General features: G+C 32.5%; 1 protein-coding gene across 3 annotated transcripts in view; it reads right to left on the bottom strand.

The window, feature by feature from the left end:
- Positions 1-21533, bottom strand: part of Col11a1 (collagen type XI alpha 1 chain) — a 215792-nt gene that overhangs the window by 160483 nt on the left and 33776 nt on the right. The window lies entirely within an intron of this gene.

Genomic DNA, 21533 nt, shown 5'->3' with positions numbered 1-21533 from the left:
CTCCCACTGAAGAGACCTGAGCATACCTAGGCCTACCCGCTGCCTCCAGACTAACCCTCTCACCCTAGCAACCCCAACCATCCTGAGGGTGGAGCTAGGATCAAACTTCAAACACCACCATCCAACTGCTGAGAAGGGAAGTTAAGAAACTTCTAAACTCCAACAGAACCAACTGGTCAATTTTTCATTGAGATTCACCTTTTTTATTTCTCTCTCACATTTCTACCTTTTTTAAAACCAAGTATTTTTCATGCATCAGTTTACTGAGGACTGGGTTGTCTGAAGAAAAAATTTCCCAAACCTAAAGAATGAAATGGAAAATCAAATACAAGAGGCTTATAGGACAAGAAATGTACAAAATTACTACAGACGCACACAAAGGCACATTATAATGTGCCTAATATACTGAATAAGAATAGAATTTTAAAGTCTAAGAGAAAAATATCAGATTATGTATAGGGGGAAACCAGTTTGGATCTCAGCTGATTTTCAACCCAGGCCTTCAAAGTTATGAGGTTCTGGAATAATATATACCAAGTTCTGAAAGAAAATGGATGCCAAACAGGAATTCTATATTCAGCAAAATTAAGCTTCAGATTTGAAGATGAAGTAAAAATCTTCCATGATAAACAAAAGTTGAAAGAATTCACAACTAGAAAACCTGCATTACATAACATTCCAAACAAAATATTCCATGAAGTTGAAATGGAAAAAAAAAAAAGTGAAAACCAGCGAAGGGAGGGACTACCCTAAAGGAACAGTCAATCAAAGGAGAAGCCAAGAGAAGCCAAGTCAAGTTAAAAACCAATCAACACAAATAATAAGGAATACAAATCATATCTCAAGAACAAAATTGAATGTTAATAGTCTAAACTCATCAATCAAAAGACAAATGCATTCTACTGTCATGTACAACAAATTAGAACAAATTTTTAAAAATTTTTAAAAAGACACAGACTGGCAGATTGGATTAAAAACAAGACCCAGCAATATGTCCCCAAGAGACTCACTTTACAGGCAAAGACATTCACAGACTGAAGGTGAAAGAATGGGAAAAAATACTATGCACATGGAGCGAGTAAACAAGCAGGGATTTCTATCCTCATATCGGATAAAGTGGACTTCAAGCCAAGTTAATCAGAAGAGACAAAGAAGGACATTTCATACTGCTTAAGGGAATTATACATCAAAAAGACCTACCAATCATAAATACTTATGCTCCCCAAAATGGAGCATCTGTGTACGTTCAGAAAAAAAATCCTTCTCAATTTCAAGAATCAAATAGACCACAACACAATAATACTGGGTGACTTTATCAAACCTCTCTTAGTGAGAGGATAGATCTTAATGTATAGATTCTCCAAACAAAAACTAAACAAAGAAACTATGGAACTAAATAATACAATAAATAATTTAGACTTAATAAATATATAAAGAATATTTCTTCCATCAATGAGTAAGTACACTTTCTTCTCAGCAGCACATGGATTCTTCTGTAAAATAGAACATATCTGATGCCATAAACCAACTCTTATTAAATACAACAAAAAAGCAGAGATAATACCCTGCATTCTATCAGATCATAATGGAATTAAATTGGAAATCAATGCTAAAAATAAAAAAATACCTGGATACTAAATAATACACTATTGAATGATGAATGGGTAGCAGAAGAAATCAAGGATGAAATAAAAAAAAAAATACTTAGAGGTAGATGAGAATAGCAATACAACATATCAAAATTTTGGGACACCATAAAGGAAGAACTAAGAGGAAAGTTCATTGCATTGAGCTCATTCATTAAAAGAATAGAAAATCAACAAATAAATGACCTAACATTACATCTCAAAGCCCTAGGAAAAGAACAACGAATCAACACCAAAAACTATAGAAGGGAGGAAATAGTTAAAATCAGAGCTGAAATCAATGAAATTACAATAAAACAAATGATTAAAAAATCAACAAATCAAAAAGTTGATTCTTTGAAAAAAATAAATAAAATTGATAAACCCTTAGGCATGCTAATGAAGAGAAGGAGAGAAAACTCAAATTATTAAAATTTGTGATGAAAAAGGAAATACCATGATGGACACTGCTGAAATACAGAAAATAATCAGTAAGTTTTGTGAAAATGTATACTCCTATAAAACAGAAAATCTTGAAGACATTGACAAATTTCTAGAGACATATGACCTACCCAAACTGAATCAGGAGAAAATACATAATTTAAACATGTCAATCTCAAGCAATGAAATAGAAGACACAATCAAAAGCCTACCAACGAAGAAAAGTCCAGGACCAGAGGAATTCTCAGACAAGTTCTACAAGACCTTTTAAAGAAGAATTAGCACCAATATTCCTCAAATTATTCCATGAAATAGAAAAGGAGGAAACCCTTCCAAAGTTATTGTATGAAGCTACCAAAACCAAAGACACATCAAAGAAAGAAAACTTCAGACAAATATCCCTGAAGAACATTAACATAGAGCAAAAATTCTCAATAAAGTTCAGACAAATTTTATACAAAAACAAATTTAAAAGACAGTGCACCACAATAACTTGGTGTTCATCCCAGGGATCCAAGGTTGATTCAACATATGAATATAAATACACATGATTTATCACATCAATAGACAAGATCATTGGATGCAGAAAAAGCATTTGACAAAATACAGTACCCTTCATGATCAAAACACTAGAAAAACTAGGGATAGTAGGAACATACCTCAAAATTGTAAAAGCTATATATGCTAAACCCAAGACCAATATCGTTCTAAATGATGAGAAGAAATAATGAGAAAAATTGAAAGCATTCCCTTTAAGAACTGGAACCAGACAAGTATGCCCTTTTTCACCACTTTTATTCAACATAGTCCATGAAACTAGCCAGAGCAATTAGACAGAAGAAACAAATTAGAGAGATAAGAATAGGAAAAGAACTCAAACTATCACTATTTGCTGATGACATGATTCTATTTTTAGAAAGTCCAAAAAATTCCATCAGTAAACTTCTAGAATTTATAAATGAATTCAGCAAAGTAGCAGGATATAAAATTAACACCCATAAATCAAACATGGTCCTATGCATCAGTGACAAATTCACTGAAAGAGAAATTAGGAAAACTATCTCATTCATAATGGTCTCAAAAAAAGAAATATTTGGGAATCAATCTAAAAAGGAGGTGAAAAACCTCTACAATGAAAACTACAGAACACTAAAGAAAGAAATTGAAGATTTTAGAAGATGGCAAGATCTCCCATGCTCTTGGATAGGCAGAATTAACACTGTCAAAATGGTCATATTATGAAAGCATTCAGTGTAATTGTTATTAAAATCCCAATGACATTCTTAAAAGAAATAGAAAAAGCAATCATGAAATTCATTTCTGAAAATAAGAGGCCCAGAATAGCCTAAGCAATCTTTAGCAAGAAAAGTGAAGCAAGAGGTATCACAATACCAGACCTTAAATTATACTACAGAGCTAGAGTAATAAAAATGACAAGGTATTGGCACCAAAACAGACATGTAGACCAATGGTACAGAACAGAAGACATGGAGACAAACCCACATGAATACAGTTATCTCATACTAGACAAACATACAATGGAGAAAAAAGAGCCTCTTCAACAAATGGTGCTGGGAAAACCAGAAATCCAAAAGTAGCAAAATGAAATTAAACCCCTATCTCTTACACTCCAAAATATCAACTCAAAATGGATCAAGAACTTAGGCACTAGAACAGAGACCCTGTGCCTAATAGAAGAAAAAGTATGCCCAAATCTCCACCATGTCGGTTTAGGAATTGACTTCCTTAACAAGACTCCTAAAGTGCAAGAAGTAAAATCAAGAATCAATAAATGGGATGGAATCAAACTAAAAAGCTTCTTCACAACAAAGGAAACAATGAATAACATGAAGAGACAGCCTACAGAATGCAAGAAAGATCTTTGCCACCTACATCACAGATAGAGCATTAATCTCCAGGATATATAAAGAACTCAAAAAACTTAACATCAGGAAAACAAATAACCCCATCAATAAATGGGCTAAGGAACTGACCTGACCTTCACAGATAAATGAATACAAGAAATTAACAAATATATGAAAAATGTTCAATATCTCTAGCAATTAGAAAAATGCAAATCAAAACCGCTCTAAGATTTCATCTCACTGCACGCAGAATGGAAATTATCAAGAATACAAGCAATAATAAATGTTGGCGAGGAATTGGAGGAAAAGGTACACTCATACATTGCTGGTGGGGTTTCAAATTGGTGCAACCACTCTGGAAAGCAGTATGGAGATTATTCAGAAAACTTGGAATGGAACCAGTATTTGACCCAGGTATCCCACTTCTCAGTTTATACACAAAAGACTTAAAATCGGCATATTATAGTGACACAGCACATCAATGTTTATAGCAGCTTGATTCACAATAGCTAAACTATGGAACCAACCTAGATGCCCTTCAACAGATGAATGGATAAAGAAAATGTGGTGTATGTAAACAATGGAATATTATTCAACCTTAAAGAAGAATGAAGTTATGGTATTTGCATGTAAATAGATGGAGTTAGACTATATCATGCTAAGGGAAATAAGCCAATCCCAAAGAATCAAAGGTCAAAAGTTTTCTCTGATATGTGGATGCTAATTCACAATAAGTGGGGTGGGGGCTAGGGAAGAATAGAGGTATTTTGATTAGACAAAGGGGAGTGATGGCAGGAAAGGGGATATGGGGGAAAGAAGGATAGTAGAATGAATCAGACATTATTACTTTATGTGCATATATGATTACACAACTGGTGTAATTCTGCATCATGTACAACCAGAAGAATGAGAAGTCATACTTCATTTATATATGATTCGTCAAAATCGATTCTATTGTCATGTGTAACTAATCAGAACAAATTTTTTAAAAATAAAAAAATAGTCTTATATTAACTTGGTTAGAGATTTCAGGCACATGAAATGACTGCTGAGGGAAGCTGCAGGCAATGAGCAGCCCAAGAAAGTGGCTATGTGAGTTACATCCCATAAGACCATTGGGTTGGGCCTGCACAGTCCTTGGGGTCCCATATCCCTCCATCAGGTGCCCTGCATATTGGATATGGAGCCATAGGATTTCATGTTTGCACATCTGAGTTTCATGTTTGCTCATGTTTGCTTTAGTTTAATTTCTAATTGTTGTTTTCTTCTTCCCCCCTTTTGGAATAGGAATATTTAACTTGTGCCATCCAATCTGGGATGTATTAAACTTGCTCTTTTGATTTTGATAAAGGTTGACTACTAGGAATTTTTCTTGAGACCCAAACATAACTTTAGACTTGAATTTTTTAACAATGCTGGCACTGTTAAGACTTTGGTGACTTTTAGAGATGAACTGAATGTCCTGTGCATTCTGAGGTGGACATGAGCCTTTGGGAGCCAAGAACAGAGTGTAATGGTTTGAATCATAAATGACCCTCAAAGTCCAGGTGCAAAATTGCTAATCACCATCTCGGTACTATTTAAGAGGTGAGGTCTAGTGGAGGACATGTTCTTGAAGGAGATATCGATACTCTGGCCCTTTTCACTACTTATTTTTGCTTCCCAACCACCATGAGGTAAGTAGGTTCCTCTACCACATGCTCCCAACTCCATGATATACTGCCCTGTCACAGGTCTAAAGCAATGGGGACCGAGCAACCATTAAACCATTAAACCTCTGAAACCATGAACCAAAATAAACATTTATCCTGATAAGTTAATTACCTCAGGTATTTGTCACAGCAATAGACACTGAGTAACCAATAATATAAATCATTCAATATCTACCAGAGAGCAAAGGAATTCAACTATAAAACAGCAACAGAAAGATAGCTGGGAATTCCCAAAACATTTGGATGCTAAAAATCACACTTCTAAACACAGGTCAAGGATGAAATCTTCAGAGAAAATTTAAAATATGATAAAACAAAATGGAAAAGAAAATGAAATTTATCTTAAAGGGAAATTCATAACATTAAATGTATATATTAGAAAATAGAAATGATATAAAATCAGTCATCTAAGCTTCCACCTTAACAAACTATAAATAGAAGAGTAGAGAATCCAAAGTGAGCAGAATAAAAGAAATAATAAAACTTGAACAGAAATAATTAAATAGAAAACAGAAAAATCGAAATAAAATGTCATTAAGAACAAAAGCTGGTTCTTTGAAAACATCAATAAAATTGACAAGAAATGAGTCAGAATATATAAGAAAAAAGAAAGAGGATACCAATTACTATTATCTGAAATGGAAAATGGAAATTTACTGTAGGTCCTATGGCCATTATAAGAATTACAAAGAAATATTTTAGAACTCTATGACACAAATTTGACATTCTAGATGAAATGGACTAGTTCCTTGAAAGGTTCAATCTGCAAAAACTCCCACAGGAAGAAATAGAAAATCTGAATAAACCTACATACAATAAAGAAATTGAATCAAAGAATAATAACTTTCCAAAAGAGAAAGTGCAATGCCAAAACAAGTTCTCTAGTGAATTTTACCTACACTTAGAGAACAAATTAAGTCATTTCTCTATAATTTCTTTCAGAATAAAGAGATAAAACAAATGCTTTTTCAAATTAATGCTTTATAGTGGTAAAAGAAATATTTCTTAACTCATTTGTGAAACTTACATTACTTCAATATTAAAACCAGATAAAGACATTAAAAGAAAAGAAAACCAGAGACCAGTATCTCTCCTGAAAAATAAATGCCAAAATGCATAACAGAATATTATAAATCAAGCCAAATAATGTGTGGAAATAATTATGCACCATGACCAATAGGGATTTATACCAAGTATGAAAAGCTGATTTAACAATTGCAGATCAATTAGTATAATTATATCAAGGGACTAAAGAAGTAAAACCAAATTATCTTATCAATACCTTGAGGAAAGCATTTAGCAAAATCCAGTAGGCATTCATGATAAAAGTCTTCAGGAAAACAGAAACAGGGGAACTTCCTTAACTTCATAAAGAACATCAACAAAAAAACTGTTGCTACCATCACATTTAATAATGAGAGACTCAAAACTTTGCCACAAAGATCAGAAACAAGACAAGTTTTCTCTCTTAACACTGATTTCCAAAATCATGATGGAAATCCTAGCTAATGCAGTAAGTAAAGAAAATGAAATAAAATGTATGTAATTTGAGAAGGAATTCAACTTATTTTTAGATGACATTGTCGTCCATGTAGAAAATCCAAAAGAATTTAAAAAAAACAAAAACAAATTTCTAAAAAGAGATTACTGTAAGGTTGCAGTAATATACAAGTTTTATATACAAAGTCAATCACTTGCTTACAAACAATGAAAACATGGTAACTGAAATTTTAAACTCAATAGCACTTTTATTAGCACTAAAATAATTGAAATATGCATGTATGAGTTAAAAAAATATGATTTATATGAGGAAAACTGTAAAATTGATAAGAACAAAATATCTGAAGAAGTATTCCAAGTTCATGGATAGGAAACTCAATATTGTCAATATGTCAGTTATCTCCAATTCAATCTAAATATTCAGCATCATCCATATACCAAAATATTAGTTTGTGGATCTTGAGAAACTGATTCTAAACTTTATGAAAAGAGGCAAAAGATCTAGAAACCAACTAAGTCACAATCATGAATGAAAAGAGCTACCTGACTTCAATATTTACTATAATGTTACATTCATTGCTATAGTATGGTATTGGTAAGAGAACTATAAAGAGATCAGTGGAGACTAGGGAGTCAGGAAAAGATCCACATGAATACAATGGACTAATTGTATTCATTCAGTCAAAGATAATAAGCAGATGCCAACCCTGAGATGACCTAGATATTTTAACTCTCAAAAACTGTAAAACAGATAGTAATTTTTCTCCAAGGGGTGAAGAGGTACATCACTGAAAAGATAGGAATACTCAACAGTAAAGAAGAAACTCTTTTTAAACTGGCCAAAAGTTTCCTAAATTTGTAGAAAATCATTCATTTACATATATCAGTGTTCAATGTATCCCCCCTCAATCATAAATTCAAACAAACTCATGCCCAGTTAGCTTATAAATAAACTGCTAAAAAGCAAAGATAAAGAAAAATCTTGATAGCAGCTGGAAAAAAATGGTACTTGAGAACAATGACTTGAATGTGGTTGTAGTGTTCAAAAGCATAGAGGCCGTAAGAGTGTGGAACATTTTTACCATACTAAAATGATAGACTGTCCATCCAGAGTTCTGTGAAAATATTCTTCTTAATGAATGCAAAGAATGACATCTCATAAATATGAAAACTAAGAGAATATAGTTGGGCCTTCAAAAATGGAAGATTAACAGAAAAGGTAAAAAAGGTAAATAAGAAATTTTATTTTTTCATTTAAGGGCTTTAAAACACTTACGACCGTTTAAAGCAAAAATTATAAAATCTGGTGATATTTTCAACATATGTAGATCTAATACATATGACAAATATAAAAATCAGTGTAGAAGAAGATTGGAAGGAAAATTTCCTCATTACGTATATAACATGGTACAAAATAAGAAACAGATCATAAAATTGCAGTATATATTTTGGAATTCTTAAACTCACCACAAATTAAAAATGTAGCAAAAAATCCAACAGATAAAATACTATAGAACTCTAAAAAGTATTTAAACAATCTCCCCATCTTCAAAAACAAACAAAGTTGGAGGAATAAGGTGATTACAAGGATCAGAAAGAAAGAAAACACAAAAATTGTAGACCTATATCAAGCCATATCAATAATAAATCAACATTTAATGCAATACTTAATGTGTTTTAAATGTTATTAGTCTCATCACATCAATCAAAAGGAAGAAATTAGCAAAGGGGATTAAAAACAAGAACATCCAATAGGCTAATGTCAATAGGTACATGTAGAAAAATAATGTACAATGTAAAATTATATGGTGGGAAGAAATAACTCTTAAAATATTGACCTTCTACTTTGAGAGTCTAGAAATTTTCCTTTTCCAAATTAAAGGTAGAAAGAAATTATGAAAACACTTGAGAGTCAAGTAAGCAATAACCAACAAAGCCTAAAATCGATCTGTTAAAAATATCAACAAAGTGTTCAATTTATCAAGAAAAAAGAGAACAGAATTAATATCAGCATTGAAAAGAAGTCATCACTCCAGAGGCTAAGGCAGGAACATAGCAAGTTTGAGCTCAACCTGGGCAATTTAGGGAGATCCTGTCTCAAAATAAAATAAAAAGGGCTGGGGACGTAGCTCAGTGGTGGAGCACTTGCCTAGCATACTTGAGGCCCTGAGTTAAATATCCAGGGAAAAAGTAGTCTTTACTAGAAATCTTAAAGACATTCAAAAATACACAAAAAGAATATAATTTCTATCAATAACATTTGAACAGAAGTGTTTCTTGACATATAAAGTTTACTAAAATCAATAAAAGATACTGAAAAAAACAATTAACCTGTATTTAGTCAGGAAGTTGAATATGTTAAAATATCTTTCTAGTCAAATTTTTGATGTTATTTTATTTTTTAATATTCATATTTTTGTACTGAGGATACAACCCATGGCCACTTTACTACTAAGCAACATCCCCAGTTATTTTTATTTTTTGAGACAGGGTCTCACTAAACTGCTAAGGTTGGCCTAGAACTTTTGAACCTCCTGCATCAGTCTCCTGAGTCACTAGGGTTACAGGTGTGTGCCACCATGCCCAGCAGTTGAAAAAAAAAAAAAATTTCTTTGAAAAGAAAGCTCAGGTTGATATTTTCACTGGTGTTTTGTTTGTTTGTTTGTTTGGTTGGTTGATTTGGTTGTTTTTTTTTGTACCAAGTATTGAACCCAGAAAGCTTAACCGCTGAGTCACTACTTTTATTTATTTATTTTTTATTTTGACTCAGGGTCTCTTTAAATTGCTTAGGGCCTCGCTAATTGTCTGAGGCTGGTTTTGAACTTGGAATCCTCCTGCCTCAGCCTCTCCAGTTACTGGGATTACAGGTGTGCACCACCATGCCCAGCTTCACTAGTGCCCTTTATACAACATTCAAGAAACAAAGAACAGCAATTATACACACAAGATTTCATAAAATAGATATGGAATGATCACCATCCAAATCAGTGTATGAGGACAAGATAACTTTAATATCAAATTTTGACACAGATATTCTAAATACATAGAATCATAGACCAATATCCCTCATTAAAACAGACTCAAATTTTTAAAGATTTTTAGCAAACTGAATCCAACATTATGTAAATAGGATAATACATAATTATTATTATGTATTATATAATTAATAATAATTCTCAAGGGTCATGAATATAAATACATTCAAACTGGCAAAAGTAAGTGGAAAAATTCCCTCCATTCTACCACATAGTTCCCTCAGAATACCATATCTACTGCCTTACAATTTTTTAAATGTGTACCTGAGGGAAGCCATCTATGGCTTGTACACAAACTAAGCTTAATTGAGCTATTAGACAGGAGGATCTGGCCTCAGGAACTGCCTGAGTCAAGTGGTTATCCTGCCTTGATTCACCGCTGGAGCTCAAATGCAAGCCCTGGATGTGCAAGTGACCTGCTAAAGTCAAATGGCTTGCTTCACTCCACTCCCCATCCTGTTTTTCTCCAAGAACTTCCTACCGGTCCCCTTTTGCTCTTTACTGCTATAAATAAAGCAAGTGCAGGCTCCTTCCTTTGTTAGAGCCAGATCCTTCTAGAGGGTTCAGTCGTTCATGCCTTTGCTTTTAATATAATTCTGTCTTCTGTTGTTATTACTGATAAATAAATTTCATAGCTTTTATTTTGCAGCCAACCCATCCCTCCTACAGGAACTCTTTCCCTTGCCCACTGGGACATGCTGCGAGAACTGATGCCCAGCAGGGGGGCATCTGAAGAAAAGAAGGTGGGTGTTTGACCTCCTCACTTGGAAACAGAAAACATACACATGGAGTACCTTACTGAGAGAGAGTTAGGAGAGAAGAATCTATTGTGACCTTAAACAGAAAATTTTAACTCTAAAAGAGAAATCTATTCAGCTGTTCTGGATATGGCAGTCAGAGTGGAAATTCAGTAAAGGGAATGCAACTTTCTCAATACTTAAAAGTGGTAACAGACTTGGTTGCATCTGGGATCAGTAGTCTAAACGTCTAGTCTGCTCACATCTTGCAGTTCCTGTCTGCAGGAGAGCTCCAGAAATTGGCTGTGCAACCTAAACTGAAAGTAAAGCCTAACTTAGCGGAAATAAATGCGTAAGTTTAAAATGCTGGGAGAAAAGATCCTAATCAGGAATTCAGGGAAAATCTCTAATCTAAATAAGGGAAATTAATTGGCAAATTTCATAATTTAGATATGCGTGCACCTGCCACAGCTCCCCACGCTGCAGAAACCGCTTAGTTTCTAACCCAGGGCAGTGCGGATGGGAGGCAGCAACCACAGCTGCCTGGAGAACTCAGCAGGGAGTTTTACCTGCTCCAAGGGAACATGGCTGGTTCCTGCCCAGGTAGAGCCCCTCGGGGCCAGGCCACCAAGATGACATGAGAAGTGGTGCGCAGATGGGAGGCACCAATAGCACGGACTTTTAAATCGCCTGCAGGGCCGCACATAGTACTACCCTGCATGGTTTTCCTGTACTCCTTTGGAGCCCCTCCCCCAACTCCACTGCATTTGAAAGCTAATAATTCTTAATTCTACAGCAGGAGGAGAAAGGAAAATTAAAATCTTAGTTGTAATCTTCTACTTCCCTGATTAAAAACTTGCTGGAAAATAAAAAAATAAAATAAAGTAAGTATCTTTACAGGCTAATCTCCAATGAGCAACTTTCCTAATTCAGGACGAGCGTGCTAACCATCACGCCAAGGCGACCGTTACAAAGCTGCAATTCACTGTTTCCACCAGCGCTTTCTCTCATTATCTCAAATAGATTGTCTTTAACCAAAGTTAAATAAAAGATGCTCTAATTGTGCTTTTAATGGATTAATTTTTTTTTTTTTTTTTTTTTTTTTGCTTTTTAGGAATGATGCTAAGGGTGACTCTAACAATTATTAGAACTTCAAACCTGGACTTCGAACCTGGCTTATTCATCGAAGCGGACCTGTAAAAGTTTAATTGTTTATATCTTAAATTCCTAAACAGGTTAAATCAAAAACTTTGATAAGAGTTTGTTCATTACTGTGGAGCTCCGCTTACAAAAATTTATAAAAATTTTTCTTTTTGTCTTTGATTAATAAATGTGTGCATAGAATGCTTATGTTTACATGATATTAAAATTTATGTATAATTCAATGAGCATGCTCACAATTTAAAATTAAAATTAAAAATGGATCAAAGTATGTTTAATTCACATGGCTTAATAAGGTTCAAATTAAATTGGGTAAACATAAAAATAAAGATGTCTTTAAAATTAATAATTCAAAATTTTCCAGCTGTTCAATTAATAAAATTGCTAATTTCTATAATGTTCAAAATCTATATCCATTTGCTTCTAACAATATTCTTCAACAGGAAGTCAATAAAGTTGCTAACTTCTATAAAATTTCAAATTTATGTCCATTTCCTTCTAACAATTTTCTTGAACTGGAAAGATAATTAATACTGTTATCTACATTTGTTTGATGTCTTGACTTTTACAATTAAAAATAAGTAAGTTAAATTTAAAGTAAATAGGATTAATTATATAAGTCTTTATTACAGGAGATACTTGTTGATTTACAAGGTTGAAATGCTAAAAGATCTTCTATTGGGTGCTAAAATATCATCTACTAAGTATAAAAACATCAGATACTCTTAACCAAAATGTATTTCAACATTAAATGTGCTTGTAATTTGGTTGATATAAAATTCCTTTATTCTCTGTGTTCTCACTGAGAACTAAATTGCTAGGAATTAAACTATCATGTGTGACATATACGGGACCAAAATTTTTTTTTCAGCTTGTAAAGTAGAAGACTATAACATGTTTGAGTATCTTAAAACAAAATTTATTCAAAATAGTTTTCAAATGGTTTACATGTAATTAAATTAGTTACATATAAGTAACACAATCAGTTAAAGTTATTGAAAGCCTTTTATTCTTTATTCTAAGTTTCTACCATGAGGTCTATTTACAAGTATAAATAAGATCTTTTCACAGACCCCAATTAATTGGGCCTTTTAACTAAAGGATAAAAGAAAAAAAGGAAATACTTAAACATTCATGTATTCTCATTCCAATAGAATAATTTCTTATGTCTTTTGAGTTTTATTATTTAGAAAAGCTGATTTTAAAGAAATTAAGATTCATATAATTTTGGTTAAACAATAACTATTGTTTTAAAATACCACCTTACATTCCAGATTTCAAATTTCTCTTTAAAAGCTAAACTTAACTAATATAAAAACACCAATGTAATCATGATAATTATTATTAACTTGTTATATGTTAATTGTATCTATTTCCCAAATATACAAGTTTTTGAAGTATAAGATCTAAAAGGACATTTTACTAAGCTGTTGCTCTCCAAACTAAAGTTTTCTACAATATTGATCTCTTACAAACATATAATAATTACAACTTAATTAAAAATTTAATTATGTCATTTAATATTTTATAATTAAATAAATATGTTATAAAAATTTGTTACTCTCTACACTGAGAAGTACACTTAATTATATTTCTAAAAGACAATTAAGAGACACTAGCTTATTTAAAAGTTAGCAATATGAGATATAAAAATATTTTGACATCTTCCCCCAAGAGGGGATAAAAGCTCTCTTAACTTGTCTGTTTCATGTTTCAGATATAATATTAAATTATGTTACCTAATTTACATTAATCCAAAAATTATATATACAAATTTTATGAAATAATATTCAAATAAGAAACTAAGATTAGTTTCAAAGTTAAAACACCTTACCTAAGTTTTGTCAAGAGACCCACTTAAGAAAAATAAAGAAGTATACATAAAAATCTCTTAAAAATGTATTGTGGGGCTGGGGAGATAGCTCAGTTGGTAGAGTGCTCGCCTCTCAAGCACAAGGCCCTGGGTTCGATCCCCAGCACCACAAAAAAAAAAAAAGAAATGTACTATATGTGAATAACTGCTATTACATTTAGTATATAACCTTCTAAACTGTTTTCCGTACATATTCTTGGAACTATACATATTTTATACATATAGAATCATATTAGTTATTTTTAAAACTTGTAAAATTATTTTAAATTACACATAATTAATATTATTTCACAATATTACTTTTAATGCCAGATTTTTTATCATATAGTTCATTTATCTAAAACCCTATATTGGACATTTAAATTATTTTTGCTACCTTAAACAAAGTTATTAAGAATATTCATACTTTATCTTTATGCCTAAAGATTACTTTAGCATAAATCCCTTAAAATATGATTGCTGGATCAATGACATATAAAATTCTAAGACTTTTGAATAACTTATTGAATCACTGTCCTGAAAGATACTACCAATTCACATTCTACCCAATAATATTTGAAAGTACTAATTCCACATACTTAGAACAACACCAAATTTGATAAAAATTTTTCATAATTTGGTAGGTAAAAAGCTACTCGTTCTTTTACTTTATTTTTTTATAATTAATAAATAGAAGAAATTTTTTCTGTGCTCACAAAACGCATGTATTTTTTATTTTTTAAAAAAAGTTTATTTATATCTTCTGTATCCTTTGTAGAGGCCAGTTCTATTAAGTTAAAAATCTGTTTCTCATCTCATTCCAGGTTAAAATAATCATTCAAGTTTATTTAAGGCTAAGTTCAAAAGATAATTTTTTGTGACACAAATTGCTATATTCCTAATACAAAACAAAAAATACTACATATAACTAAAGATTTAAAATTATATAAAATTATATTATTTGATTCATAACTATTATAAAAATTAAATGTTTTTATTCTTATTAATTTTATATGGTATTTCCCTCACAAACCTTACAACTACTATTAGCTAATGCCTTACACAAGTACATATTCTAATATAACAACTTAAATTAATTTAAGTAATTAGGTCATTACCTATAAGACAAACAAGTTGTGAAACTGACTTTCAATATCTATACTGACTCCATTTCATAATTTTGTCACTCAGCTCACTACTAGAAACAAAATCAAATCATATATTTGGTAAAAACTAGGCCTTCTTTTACTGCAATGCCCTCTTCCACTCCATAACATTGACATTAACAATCCTCACATGCCTAAAAGATAACTTTTACTAATTTTCCTGGCCAAATAAAAATACTGATTAAGGGCTGGGGAGATAGCTCAGCTGGTAGAGTGTTTGCCTCAGAAACACAAGGCCCTGAGTTCGATCCCCAGTACCGCAAAAAAAAAAAAAAAAAAAAAAAAAAAAAAAAAATACTGATTAAGTCACTTCTCATGGTTTGAACACTTGTACAATTCTAGGCCACTGTCTATGATTAAGGATAATGATCCTCCAGTTTATATTAATTTATTTCTACAACTTTAAAAAATAAAAAGGGGGAAACAGAACCCTACACAAACCCACTAAATCTCACAAAATTATTTCAAAAAAATGTTTTAATTGTGATATTAAAAGTCTCACCACTGCTGAGCAACACATGTAGCAATAGAATACACCAGATTATATAATACTATAGGGTAGAGGCTATACTTGTATATTTCCAGAAAATCTAACCTATCATTGTGGAGACAACTGAAGGACTTGACACTTCAGGCTGAGTAGGTAGTTCAAGAACAGAGAGGAAATAAGACACCAACCACCATGTTTATAGCTGTACTGGCTTTGGTGAGCTGTCAGGTAAGTAGAATCCATGGAGAGACTTATCAGACCCATTTCCCAGATCCACCTTTAATGAATCCAGTGATGTGGACTGGAGTCCCAGTATTTACTAATGATACTCATATAATGGGAGGTTTTACAAATAAAACATATAACATCTATTCGTGCTACTGGATTTAATTATACTGGCTACAGTGGGAAATTACCTATATGCTGGTCCCATGATAAATATACTGGCTATTTAAAGGTAACTTTTGAGGAAAAGACAGCATAGGGAGTACCTAGGTCAGCCATTCATACTAGCCCTTGGAATTTAAGATTATTTGTTCAAACAGTTATTAAAATGGGACTTTCTCATAACAAGACAGTCATTTTCATGGAATATCCACCAGTATCTTACTATCTTAATCATTCTGCAATAGAATTTGGCACCTTCCCTAAATGGATGGAGTATGCAAATATCTTGCCAATGCAACAAAAAATCTCTAAAAGTGGTGGGTATGTTTTGGATTGATCTTCAAAAACTGATAAAAGACAGTTACCTCAGAATGTTACTTCCTCCAGAAGGCCCAAAGCCAGGAAGGCTTAGCATGGCAATACTGCCACTAAATGTGTTTCATTTTTACTTCTTCTTGAAAATAATTTGCAGGCAACCATATTTAATTTCAATTTTTCATATGATATAAGATCTAAGAGATTTGGAAAATAGTTGAATTATCTAAAACTATTTTCAGAATACAAAAATAAGATTAGATATGCAATTGTTCTGATTTTTTAAAACTCCCTATGATTTAAACTACTCTCTATTGTTTGGGTATTGCTTTGCCCTACTAGTAACTATATAATAAAGACCAATCAGAGCTCAGCAAATTGATTGATGTTACACTAGAAAGATCAATAATTCACATTTGGGCTTCTAGCAGTTATTTCTTGTTTGATGATAATTTGGGTCCCATATATTTTAATGTATTCTTTCAGGCTTCTATCTGTACCCACATTCACTATATCTAGGGCACAATCCATTCTGTCAAGATGCTATGACCCCTGGAAGTTAAGTATTGATGAAATGATTGAGAATAAATTAAATGCTTTAACAGCTACTGTTATAAATATCGATAAAGAACTTTCTGCTCTCAAATTTAAACAAAGGTTTACATGCCATAATGTCTGTGTATCTGTGTTACTGAGCCAAATACAATGCTTCCCAATAGGATTGGGAAAAAAATAAGAATCATCTAATGGGCATTTGGAATATCAATAATAATAGCCTGGATCTTATGGAGTTACATCATCACATCCAGGATATTCAGAAAAGCAGAATTGATCTCATGAACCCTAGATCTCTAGCTGAAAAAATACTTCATGAATTAATTGGCTTTAATCCTAGAAACATGTGGAAACATTCTGCATGGTATATTGTTGAAATGGTAGTTTTGCTACTAATTCTTTCTTGTATTATGATAATAGGATGATGTGCCCTCAGAATCAGGATCGGGGTCCTCAAAGTATCTGCCCATCATTTATATTTAAAAAGTAGAAAAGGGGGGATATGCAGGGATTCACCCATGAGTTGTATGAAAACCAAGCTTGGTTGAGCTGTTAGACAGGGGGATCTGGTCTCAGGAACTGCCTGAGTCATGTGGTTATCCTGCCTTGATTCACACTGAAGTTCAAATGCAAGCTCTGAATGTGGGAATGATCTGCTAGAGCCAAATGGCTTGCTTACCTCCACCCCCTATCCTGTTTTTCTCAAAGAACCTCCTACCAGTCCCCTTTTGTACCACTATAAATAAAGCAAGTGCAGGCTCCTTCCTTTGTTAGCACCAGACCCTTTCCAGATGGCTCAGTCATTCATGCCTCTGGCTTTTAATATAATTCTGTCTTCTGTTGTTATTACTTATAAATAAATTTCATAGCTTTATTTTGCAGCCAGCCCATCCCTCCTACAGGAACACTTTCCCGCACCCACATGGGACATGCAGCAAGATGTACCACTGGAAAATGTGCTGTAAAAAGATAAAGGACATTACAAGTCAATAATCAAGCTTAATTTGATAAGATTTTTTTGTTTTTGTTTTTGGTACCAGGAATTGAACCCAGGGTTGCTTAAACACTGAGCAACATCCCCAGTCATTCTTTATATTTTATTTAGATATAGGGATTTTCTGAGTTTCTTAGGGACTCACTAAATTGCTGAGGCTGGCTTTGAAATCATGATCCTTCTGCCTTAGTCTCTGGAGCCTCTGGGATTACAGGTGTGCTTCACCATGGCCTGGCTTAATCTTATAAGAATATAATGGATTATCTGAAATGACTATTAGTATATAGGGTAAGATTTATTTATTTGTTATTATTATTTATTGTTTAAAGTAAAAAATATTCAGGTCTTACAGAACTACCAAAATAGCATAGTTGTGCAGGGCCTAGTAATGCAGGCCTATGAATCCAGTTACTCAGGAGGATAAGGCAGGGGAATTGCAATTTCAAGGTCAGTCCAAGAAAGTTAGCAAGCCCTTGTCTCAAAATCAAAGTAAAATGGGCTGTTGGCTTAATGTAAAGCTCAGTATAGAGCACCTGCCTAGCATGGGAGATGCCCTGGATTCAATCCCCAGAACTGAGGAAAAAAAAAAAAAGGAAAAAAAGAAAAAAGCATAGCTTGTATTCATTGCTACTTCTCTGCATGGATTTCTCCACAAAAATTTTTTTAAAAATGCAAAATTTTCATCAACAAACTTTTCCAATCTAATCGTGATCATATTCCACTAATTCCTTCAATGAATGAATGCCCCCAATACAGATATTTGTTAAAAATATAAAAGACTTGTAACAACCTGCTATGATTCTCAATAATTAAAAAAAAACTGAAGACTAAAATAATGATGCTGTTTTATTCAGTTTTTTTCAGCAACCTGACTAAAAGACCCAACCAGAACAATTTTAGAGGAAGAAAAGTTTATTTGAGGGCTCATGGTTTCAGAGGTCTCAGTCCATAAGAGACTGGCTCCATTCTGCCAGGCTCAAGGTGAAGCAGGATATCAAGGTGGAAGAGTGGGGTGGAGGGAAGCAGTTCACATGTTGATCAGCAAGTATAAAGAGTCTCCACTCGACAGATACAAATATATACCCCATGGCCCCAGTGAGCCACTTCCTCCAGTCACGCCCCATCTGCCTCCAGTTTTCACTCAGTTAATTCCATCAGGGATAAATTGACTAAGTTAAGTCTATATCTAAATCATTTCTCCCCAGACCCTTTTGGCATTGTCTCACATGTGAACTTTTGGGGCATACCACACATTCAAACCATAACAGATGGTTTGGAAACCTTGAGTTCCAATGGCTATAACTTGTTATTTGGCAGTTTTCCAAAAATAACTTAAAATAAAAAAGAATTTTATTGATAATAAACACAGGCAATGTGGTTCTTCCATTTATTGTTCCTCACATCTTTGATGCATATTATCAATCTGGAAAAACCAAGAGTTCTGATCAGTGTTGATTGGACATTTTGTGCCTGATAATAGTATGCACCCACTCAGATCATCTTCCTCCTATGAAGGCCTGTACTCAGCTATCTCTGTTTAGGGGACAGATTTATCCACTCTTTACGAGGTACTTTGTAAACTAGCAGTAACCAAGGAAAGGGCACACAAGGAGTTTTCGCTTAACATGGGTCACTGTTGGTAATCCATATAAAATGTGTACGAAAAATATTTGAAACACTATAGCTAGAAAATCATAAAATAGAAAAAGAAGTCATAATAATATAGAAAACTATGCCTTAATGCATAATTAATACATGTAACTGTTTATATGTTGTGTATGAATGTAGGTTCATAAATTCATATTAATATCTTAAGCACTTTACATGCATCATCTCAATTATTTTTTGATCCTAATGAATGAGATTCTATTATATTTCCCATGTAAAGAATGAGAGATTGAAACATACATAAATTAATTACACAGATAACAGTGAAAATTAGGTTGGAGACTGGGATTCATCAGATCTTTCTCATTCCAGAATCAAATCATATACTCACTCTGATATGCTAAAATTATATAATTTGGCTTATAGGTCTATATAGTCATCTTGGCATTTTCATGTAAAATGTTCTTGTCAAACTTTAAAAATTATTTACACTTTTGCTTCTATTTACTGCTAAATTCTTAAGTCCTCGGACTACAATGTAAATATAGCCATGTTTAATATTTTGGGGCATTAAAATTCCATTCCAGAAGTGTAGGGTGGTATATATTTGAAGTTAAATACATTAAACAAATTTTCATCTAAATATGAATTATGGTATATCTGAAAAAGTGACATTTCTAGTTTTCAGACTAATGAATCATTGGTGTTACGAGAGCATCTTCATTATCACAACTGTTTATCAAACTTTAAAATGATATGCAAATTCTACACATTCACTTACAGGGATCTGAAAGTTGATATATGTACCACAAGGTAAACCAAAATGATAATAAGATTTTTTTGAGAAAAATTTTAGAGGAAGATATTAACATTATATTCAGATAGAATGAACCAATTTCACAAAAGTTGTGAGAATTTAACTCAAATTTAAAAGTCCATGGGTTTGAATCATTTATTTTCTCCATGCTCTATTTTTAAGTAGAAAGAGACTACATTGGTTTAGAACTTTTATGTAGCTATACAGTAATACCACTTAGTAAATAAGGCCTGAATTTAATGTATGATGACTGTTTGGATATGTGAATTAAATAAAAATAAAATTTCACCCAATTCAAATAATTTTGCTCTGAAGCATTCTAAATATTTTATTAAGTAAAAATAGTTTGCCTACTTAACTGTCAAAGATAGTAGAAAATAATTTGATAATGAAAGGTTCTGCCTTCATTTACATTTTAAAAAACTGACTCACACTTCATAGCAAGTAAATGTTCTATTGAAAGCTTCATAAGTTTCATAAAACTCTAAAATGTGAAGCAGTTTAATAAATGTGCTTTTCACTACTCATTGTCATCTGAACTACTCATTGTTACATTGAACAATTTCTTCAGGATTATTTTTCTTAATGTTTTAGTAGCTTCTCTGGATAAACAGTTGGAGTTATTCCAGGATGTAAAATGTGGTATATGGTATTATAAATTTAAATGAGAAAGAGACTGAGACCAAAAGAGAGGAAGGAAGGGCAGGGATGAGGGGATGAAATCCTATGTTATTCATTTATGATCCTGGAAAATAGGGTTCTGTGGGTTAAAAATATGCATTTGCCTGTGAAACTAATGCTTATAAATAGTCTAATTTTTAAAATAAGACTTCGAGAGACTGGAAATTATACTAATTGTTTATAATATTCATTCACTTAATAAATAATGGTTTATCATATGTGGGCAATCAATGAATAACACCAGATGATCTGGGAATATAATACCACTATATATTACCAGAATCAGTTTATCAGTTTTAATTCAGACATATCATGAATTAAAATATTTTTACGTAGAATCAAAGACTTAAAAAATACAAGTGAAAAACATCAGAAAAAAATAGTATTCCAAATAATTCAAAAATGTCACGAGTTTATTTATGTTTAGCTTCATGTTATAGGTTATATATATAAGTATATAATTATAAGATTATGATGATCTAGCTAATACCCTAATTTACATTGTACCTTTAATGCAAATATACACTGTGTGTATATATGTGTGTGCACATATGTATGTGTATATAAATATTCACACATCAACAAAATAAAG

This window comes from Sciurus carolinensis, chromosome 1 (assembly GCF_902686445.1).
Source record: "Sciurus carolinensis chromosome 1, mSciCar1.2, whole genome shotgun sequence".
NCBI lineage: Eukaryota > Metazoa > Chordata > Mammalia > Rodentia > Sciuridae > Sciurus > Sciurus carolinensis.
This window is presented reverse-complemented; position numbering and strand designations above follow the sequence as displayed.